This window comes from Arachis ipaensis, chromosome B7 (genome assembly GCF_059453495.1).
Source record: "Arachis ipaensis isolate K30076 ecotype BB chromosome B7, ASM5945349v1, whole genome shotgun sequence".
Lineage (NCBI taxonomy): Eukaryota > Viridiplantae > Streptophyta > Magnoliopsida > Fabales > Fabaceae > Arachis > Arachis ipaensis.
The window spans coordinates 65,898,701-65,907,488 of record NC_142442.1 but is presented as its reverse complement, the minus strand read 5'-3'; the positions used below and the strand labels follow the sequence as shown (position 1 = coordinate 65,907,488).

Below are 8,788 nucleotides of genomic sequence, written 5' to 3'. Positions count from 1 at the left end.
ATACAGAACAGCATACAAGACACCCATTGGGATGAGTCCCTTCCGCTTAGTTTATGGAAAAGCCTGTCACCTCCCAGTTGAGGTAGAGCACAAAGCCTTTTGGGCAGTAAAGGAGTGCAACATGGAATTTAAGAAAGCCGGAGATGAAAGGAAGTTGCAACTGCAAGAATTAGAAAGCCTTCACCTAGAAGCTTATGAGAACTCAAGGCTATACAAGGAAAAGATGAAGGCTGTGCATGATAAGCACATCAAGAGGAGAGAGTTCCAATCTGGGGACTTAGTCCTCCTTTACAACTCTAGACTACGGCTCATGCCAGGCAAGTTGAGATCAAGATGGGAAGGTCCATATAGAGTAGAGAAGGCCGAGCCATACAGAGTTTTCAACCTGAGTCATCCTTCAAGCTCTGAATTTATCAAAGTTAATGGACATCACTTAAAGCTATATCATGGCGAGAAGGCGACGAAAAACAAGGAGCTAGAGATCTTTCTCTTGGAGGATCCACCCACAGCAGAAGACTGAGCTAGTGGAGCGTCCAACTTAAGGATATTAAAGCAAAGTGATGGGTGGGAGACAACCCACCATGGTATGATCGTTCCTTTCTCTCTTTTTAGTTTTCTCTTTCAATAACTCTTCTCATTATTAGCACATATAGTTGCATCTTCATTTGCATATTATAAAAAAAAAAATTTTTGCACGCGACGCGTAAGCGTTGCGGACGCGTCCGCGTCACAAGTGCATAAGGAAGAAAAAGAAATCGAACAGAGAGTCACGCGAGAGCGTGGCTGGAGGCGTGCCTTTGGCACAAATTGACCCACGTGACCGCGTCGTTGACGCGTCCGCGTCATTTGCGAAAAATGCCTCACATGCATCCGCATCAAGCACGCGAACGCGTGCCCTGAAATCGACATAAAAAAGGGGTGCATGGCAGCAAGTTGTGCTGGAGTGGGGCTGGAATGGTGCTAGAAACACAAGCCCTACCACGTGAACGTGTTCCCCACACGTCCGCGTCGTCTTCCAATATTGGCCATTCACGCGATCGCATCCACCACGCGAACGCGTCACCCTGAAATTTGGCAACAATAAGTTTCAAACAGAGAGTTGTGCGACCGCGAGGCTGTCCTCGCGCCAGTAGCACCGAACGAGTCACGCGTCCGCGTGACTGACGCGTCCGCGTCGATTCATATTAGCACCATCCGCACGGACGCTTACCCCCCGCGTCCGCGTCGCTAGCGCCGCACAACATATCCATATCTGCCAAAATATCTTATCTTTCTCTTCCCCATATCCTACCTTTTCTTTTCCCTTCTTATTTCTTTCTTCCTTTTTCTTCCTTCTTCATTCTTTCTCACTTTCTACTCTCTCTCTCTCTCTCTCACCACCATTAATAAGGTTTTTCTTTTCTTCTTCCCTCCTTACTTTTCTATTCTTCTTCTTAATTTTATGTTTTCTTCTTCTTTTCATTTTCTTTTCACTTTCATTATCCCTGTTTTCTTTTTCTTTCTTTTTCTTTTAATTGGTGTTGGAGATTTATTAGGGTCATTATTATTCCTTATGATTTGCTTGTGGATTGTTAAGGAATTGTTTGACAATTATATATCAATTTTTAAGGGTTGTTTGCATGTTCAATTTATTATTTTCATTAGCTTATTTACCATGCATGCTATGTGTTTGTGAAAACGCCCGTATGGCATTATGCACTATTTTTCGATATCTTTTATTCTACTACTCTAAATGCTTACTTTTCACAAAACCCTTTTTATATTATATTATTTAAATATAATTGTTATTACAAACAGGTTATTAGTTTGAAAGGCTTGGTAATCTAACTTGAACATTGAATGATTGATCTATGCTACTCATACCTTTGCCTGCATGCCAATAAACACCTTGCATTTAATTGTCATCATATGCACTTGCTATATTTCCATTGATGATTTTTTCACATGTAGTCATGACCATGTGTTAACATCATTCATCTTTTAATGTGCATTGATTACCACCTTTCCCGTTCTCTTCCTTGCTCTAACCCTTGACATTTTAACATACTTTCTCTTTTCTTTCTTTTAGGATGGCTACCAAGAAAGGCAAAGAGAAAGCTACTCCCAAATCAACAGCAAGAAGAGAAACAAAAAGAGCATTAGTGGCAGAGCCATCTTCAACTGCAGTTAAGCCCTCAACAAAAAGAATTAAGAGGATTATAAAGATTGATGAAAAAGAGAAAGCCTTCCCAGCAAAGGACACTGCGCGATTTACTAATCGCTACTGTGAGCAAATGTTCCCCATACTAGCAGAAAGGAGTTACAACAACGAATACCTTCTTATCCTCCCGACCCGTATTGCTGAACTTGTTGAGCCGCGAATTGAGCGACGATAATGGGGATTCCTACGGAGACAGTCACGGCAGGTTAATCTTTCCTGGGTAGTCAAGTTCTACTCTAATTTTCACCTGCCAACCCTGCAGTCTATCTATGTCCGTCAGAAGCAAGTTCCCATTACAGAAGAGGCAATTCAGTGAGCTTTAGATCTTTCCCCTACTCCAGAAGGCCTGGACGCATTTCAAGAGGCCGCACTCAAGTGCTAGACGTACCAATTTAACTGGGACGCCGTTCTTAGAGTTATCGCACTACCTGGCAGCAGATGGATTTATGGATACCATCGTTCCCATCCTAAGGGAGTATCGGCATCTGCACTTACCTTGGAGGCTCGCGTATGGGCACATATTATGTCCCATTACGTATTTTCGAGCACTCATGAGTCCTCCTTCACTGCAGACATGGCCGTTCTACTATGGTGCATCCTTACAGACCAGCCTCTAAACCTACCAAGACACATCCGGAATGCCATGGGACACATACAACTTACGGGCAACTTACCTTTTCCCGCCTTGGTCTCAGATCTTGTCTCAGCAGCCGGAGTCTCCTATAGAGCTGGGGACACCAAAGCCATGCTCCCACGGGATGATCAATACGTCCCTAACGGAAAATATTTCAGACCTCCAGCAACCACTACAAGCGAGCCTACTGAACCGACTGAAGACATTCCTCCTTCAACACCACAAGCACCTACAACAACTCAACTGCTCCATCAGATACTTGAAAGGTTGGATCGACAGGACCACAAAGCAAAGCTAAGAGAGTGCCGTAACAAGCGCCGATTCACATACCTTAAGGAGCTACTTATGGGAAAATACAAAGATCCAGACACCCTGGACTCCACTTCATTTACCAGCATAGGGAGCCATGACGGTCCCGACTGTGGAGATACTACTACCAGCCCACCTTTGTTCCTAACAGATGGCACCAAGGACGGTGCAAAGCCTTAAGTGTGGGGAGGTCGGTCAGTACCTGACTTCCGGAGGAAATTTCTCTTCCCTAACACCAATAAAATAGGATATTTAGTTAGTTTTTCTTTTGTAGAATAGGATAAATTGCATAGTAATAGGTTAGTTACATGCATGTTCTACTTGATTGAAAAAATAATAAGTTTCTTCTAAAACCCTATTTTATTTAGAACAAAATTTCACTAATTTTAATCAAAACTTTTATATTAAATTTGCTTGAAGTTATATTTGGAACATAGTTTAAAAAGCTAAGAACACACAACCCGTAAGATTTGAGCTTAGTTACATGGTTACATTATTTAACCATAATTATTTTATTCTTGTGTGTTTACTTCTCTTTGATTGTAATCTATATTTTGTTTCATCCTATATGTCCAATGTTTAGTATATTTATATGCTTGCATATGATTGAGGCCATTATTTGTTTAGCTCACTTATCCAAATTAAGCCTACCCCTTAAGTTACCTTTGTTAGCCACTTTGAGCCTTTAAATCCCATTTGTTCTGTATTTTACCACATTACTAGCCTTAAGCAGAAAAATAATTATATATCCCAATTGAATCTTTGGTTAGCTTGAGATAGAATTGTGTGTTAATTAAGTATGGGAAGATCGTGGGAACAAAAGATAATAAGAGAATGTGTCATGATAACATAATGGGAATTTGGGTACCTACTCATATGAAACCATAAAAGAATTAAGAATCCATGTGCATTGATAAGCTATGTTTATTTTTTTTTTAAAAAATACAAAAATATTCAATAAATAAATAAGGGGACAAAATTACCCCAATGCTAAGTTAAAATTCATGGATCAATGCATATATGATAAAATTAAAATAAAAGTTGATACATGAGTATAGAATGTGAAAGGGAAATTTTGGGTAGCTATGTATGAAATTTAAGTTATATAGAATATATATATATGTGTGTTAGGTGAAAGCTTGGGTTAATTAAAGATTCAATTTATAAGCTTACTTAACCATATATGTACCCTTACCCTTGCCTTGGCCCCATTACAACCTTGAAAAGACTTCATGATGTTTGCATTGGTACATTAAATGTTGTTGATTGGTTAGGTGAAGAACAAAAAAAAAATTAGAGAGCATGATTAGAGAAGAATAGAGCGATTACCCTATACACTTGAGAGACTAGAATGTACATATATCATCAGTGAGGGTTCAATGCTTAAATTCTATGTTCCCTGCTTTCATGAGCTACCTTCTTGCATTTTTATCTGTTGTTACTGTATAAGAATTGAATTAGTGGAATTTGATTTGTGATTGTCTTGAAGAGCTTACTTACTTTTAACCAAGTAGACAAGAATCATATAGTTGCATTGCATTGCATGAGATTTACATGTTCCTACTCATTTATTTTATCTCCTTCAACTAAGCATGAGGACATGCTAATGTTTAAGTGTGGGGAGGTTGATAACCATTATTTTATGGTCTACATTGTGTTTAATTGTGTGGTTTTATCAAATCTTTACCCACTTATTCATATGATTAGCATGTATTTACAACTCCTTCCAAAAATTACTCCATGGTTAAAAACTTACTTCCTAGAGACTTTTAATTATGTATTTTAATTCTCCTTTATTCCATTCGATGCCGTGATCTGTGTGTTAAGTGTTTCAGGCTTTATAGGGAATGAATGACTTGGAGATTGGAAAGGAGGCTTGCAAAAATGGAAGGAACACAAGAAATTAAGGAGATGACCAGCGAGAAGCGACGCGGATGCATGGCTCACGCGACCGAACAAAATGGAGAAATCGGAGTGACGCGCTCGCGTGCCTGACGCGAACGCGTGAATTGGAAACTACACAAGTGACGCGAAGCCGTGGATGACGTGCACGCGTGGCAAGGCAAAACGCTGGATGACGCGATCGCGTGACGTGCGCGATCTGCAGAATCTGCAGAATTCTCTGGGGGCGATTTTGGGCCATGTTTTGACCCAGTTTTCGGCCCAAAAAAACAGATTAGAGCCAGGGAACATGCAGAAACCAGAGGGAGAGATTCATTCCACATAATTTTTAGTTTTAGATCTGACTTTACTCTTCCTCTAGGTTTTCTCTCTACGCATTCATAGTTCTTAGAATTTTGTTTTTATTGCTTTTTGGATTGGGATATTGAGAAGAGTTATTACCTCCGCCAAGACTTCATTACTCTAGTTTGTTTTCCTTACTAGTCACTTACTCTTTCATATCCTTAATTTATTCAGAGTTACTATTGGATTATTTTTAGAATTTATTAATACAGGAACTATTTTTATTTTTTATTGATCCTTTTGATTATTATTCATCATGTCTTCCTCTATTTCCCTTTCCTATTTTGTGAAGTTTACATTCATAATGAGCGAGTAATTCCATAACTTGATTGGGAGTTGATTGAAAGGAGAACCTTGAGTTGGAATGCTCAAGAGAAAAATTGTAATTGGGTTTATTGTTGGATCACCCTCTAATCACTGACACTAATCCTTCCCAAAGGAAAGGATTAGAACTTGTGAATAGAAACAGACTTCCAACTTGCTAGACTTTCCTCTACTTGGTAAAGGATAACTAAGCAGAACAACCTTCAATTATCAATTAATCTTGGGAGAACTCCAACAAGGATAGACTTTCCGACAAATCTACTCCCGGTCAAGACTTTTATTTAAATTATATAAATTCTCTGATTTAATATTCTGTTTATCAAACTCAAAACCATTTTTGAAAACATCTGATTAATAAAATAGCACACCTTTCTGCAACTCGCTGGGAGACGACCTGGGATTTATACTCCCAGTATTTTAATTCTAATTTTTGTGACAACCCTTCCAAATTGATAAGCGAATTTTTGTTGGTTAAGAACTGTACTTGCAACGTATCTCTTATATTAATTTCTTAATCCGCCAATTTCTGCCACGTCAACCCTCTTGGGTGCTAAACGCCAAGCAGGCATTTAGCGCCAGCAAGCATCATAAAACAGTAACATCTCAGTAAGAACTAGAGTTTTCATGAAAAATTGCTTATGTAGAATAGAAGAATTTAATTGCCCAGAATAGGTTTGAAAATATAAAAACATTTTTTTAATATAAAAGTGAGATTCGAATTTAGTGAATTTTTCTGAGTAGGAAAATATTTTCTTCTGAAAATTTTTGCGTAAAAACGTGTACCGGTAGATTAGCCAGCAGTACTGGCCTAAGCCTGTCCGATACTGCGTGAGAGAGAATAAAATAGTAGAAAATCTTAGAAAAGCATTTGAAATAGCAAACCGGATACTTATTCTAAAGGTTTGGCCCAAAGTTGGGCCAAACGAAGCAAAAATACTACGCGGTTGGACCAAGCCCAAGTTGGGCCCAAACCCAACATATAAAGGCACAATTTAATGAGCTTTTAGCTCATTTTTCAGCACACACAAAGAAAAGGGGCGTTGGTTATGAGAGAAGAGGAAAAATAGCACTATTCACTCTCTCCTTCTTTTATCCATAACTTGAGCTACGGTGCTCTGCTTGACGAGCTGTTTACTGCCACACGAAGCTCTCGTTGAGCCGTTGTTTCTAGCTAAACAAAGTGGTAAGGAACTCAATTTTCCCTTCCCAATTTCTTATCCCTATATCATTTTTGAAAATGTCTTTTGGGTTGTTGAGTTTCTTTGTGTTCTTGTTGTTTATGTGTAATCTAGCTTGGGTGAGTAGTGGGTTTTACCCCAAAAATCATTGGGCAAGGTAAGATATCACTAAAGCCTTGTGTTTAGTTGTATGTCATAAACCCTAGCTTTGATTCTTGTTGTTTTTCATGATATATAGTGTTCTTGGTGTTGAGTGAATGCTTGAAAGCTTGTGGTAAAGTGGTCTTGTGCGTGAAAGATAATTGGCTAAGGTATGGTTTCGATTTTTTTATGTAATATGTACTATTTTTGGACACTTAGGCTAGCAACCTTTATGATAGGATTGAATGATGTAGTTATATGAGTAATTGTATGTAAATGTTATGCTTGATGATGGTTTGGATGAAGGTTGAAGGAGTTGTATATGGTAGAATATGATTATTGATGATTATGATGATTGCAATGAACTGATGGATTGTGATGGTGTTGTTGATGTTTGATGTTGAGTATTACTGATGATGAATTGTATGAATTATATGAAGTGTTCTTTTGATATTGAGTTGTTGTGGTGAACATTGATATGGTTGCTAAATGATGAGGATTTTGAGACTTGATATTGTTGATAAATTAATGTTTGGATTGATAAGTATTGAAGGGATTGGATGTTGTATAGTTTATTACGGGTGGAAATTTATGAATTTTTGGGTGGTTTAGGTTGAATTTGGAATCGTCAAATGGTTTTGATAGCTATATGATTGATAAATGGTTGAGAAATGTTGGTATGAGGTTGTGTGTTGGTTTTGGGTGTGTTTGTTTAGGTCTGGATTTGAAGTTTTGGAAACTAGAGAATTTTGATGAATTTGGTAAAACCTTATTTTTGACGAAATTTTGCGGATCATAACATGAGCCTCGGATCTTGAAATTTAATGATATTTGTTTTAAATTAAAGATGACTTTGAGAACCTTAAAATAATATAAAGTTTGAGAAAAATAGAGTTTTGTAGAGGAAGTTATGAACGTTTGAAGTTCGGTATGAAAATTTGATTTTCTGCAGCGTACGCGACACAGTGCACACAACGTGAGCATTCATCACTGCCTGGGCATCTCGCGTACTCGGGCATTGCATGCGTATGTGAACATGAAAATGTTTACCTTTGTGTACGCGGACATTTAACACGCGATGCGAGCATTCCATTCGGGTTGGGACACTCGCATCCACGAGCAGGGGTTGCGTACACGACCATCCTCTTTTTCATGCATGCGTACGCAGGACAGAGGCTTGCATACGTGATAGCGTGTACAGAAACCCCACACTTCCGTACAACTGTTGTACCAGCAAGTGCACTAGGTCGTCCAAGTAATACCTAAGCGAGTCAGGGTCGATCCCACGAGGATTGTGGTTTGAAACAAGCTATGGTTATCTTGCAGGTCTTAGTCAGGCGGAATCAGAAGGTCATTGGGTAGAACTTTGTATAAGTACCTGTTATATCAAATATTTGGATGTTAAGTAGGAATAAGGATAGGCATAGAGTTGAGAGTTGGAGTTGCTTTGTCTTTCTGAATTAACTCTGGTACTACTGCTCTCCTTGCTTGTGAGTGATTTCTTCAATGACAGGCTGTATGTGATTGACCCTGGTTTGAGAAGCTGCCAATACTCCTCTAAATCTGAACCCCAGGTTTAGTGCGGATCCATCTCTACCCTGAGGGTGAAGCGCTGGTGCGTGGCAGAAGTCAACCAATTAAGAGATTTCAAATAAGAGAATAGCGTTGCACGTATAGCTCTTAACCAGCTAAGATCTGCCTCACCAATTTAAAAAGAGTTGTCACAAGTTTTAGAAATAAAAATACTGGGAGTATGAG

The 8,788-nt window shown here is 38.8% G+C and overlaps 1 pseudogene; it reads left to right on the top strand.

Annotated features, from left to right (window-relative positions):
- The first annotated feature begins 2,069 nt into the window (after positions 1–2,069).
- Positions 2,070–8,439, top strand: LOC148552852 (uncharacterized; annotated as a pseudogene).
- The last annotated feature ends 349 nt before the right edge of the window (positions 8,440–8,788 follow it).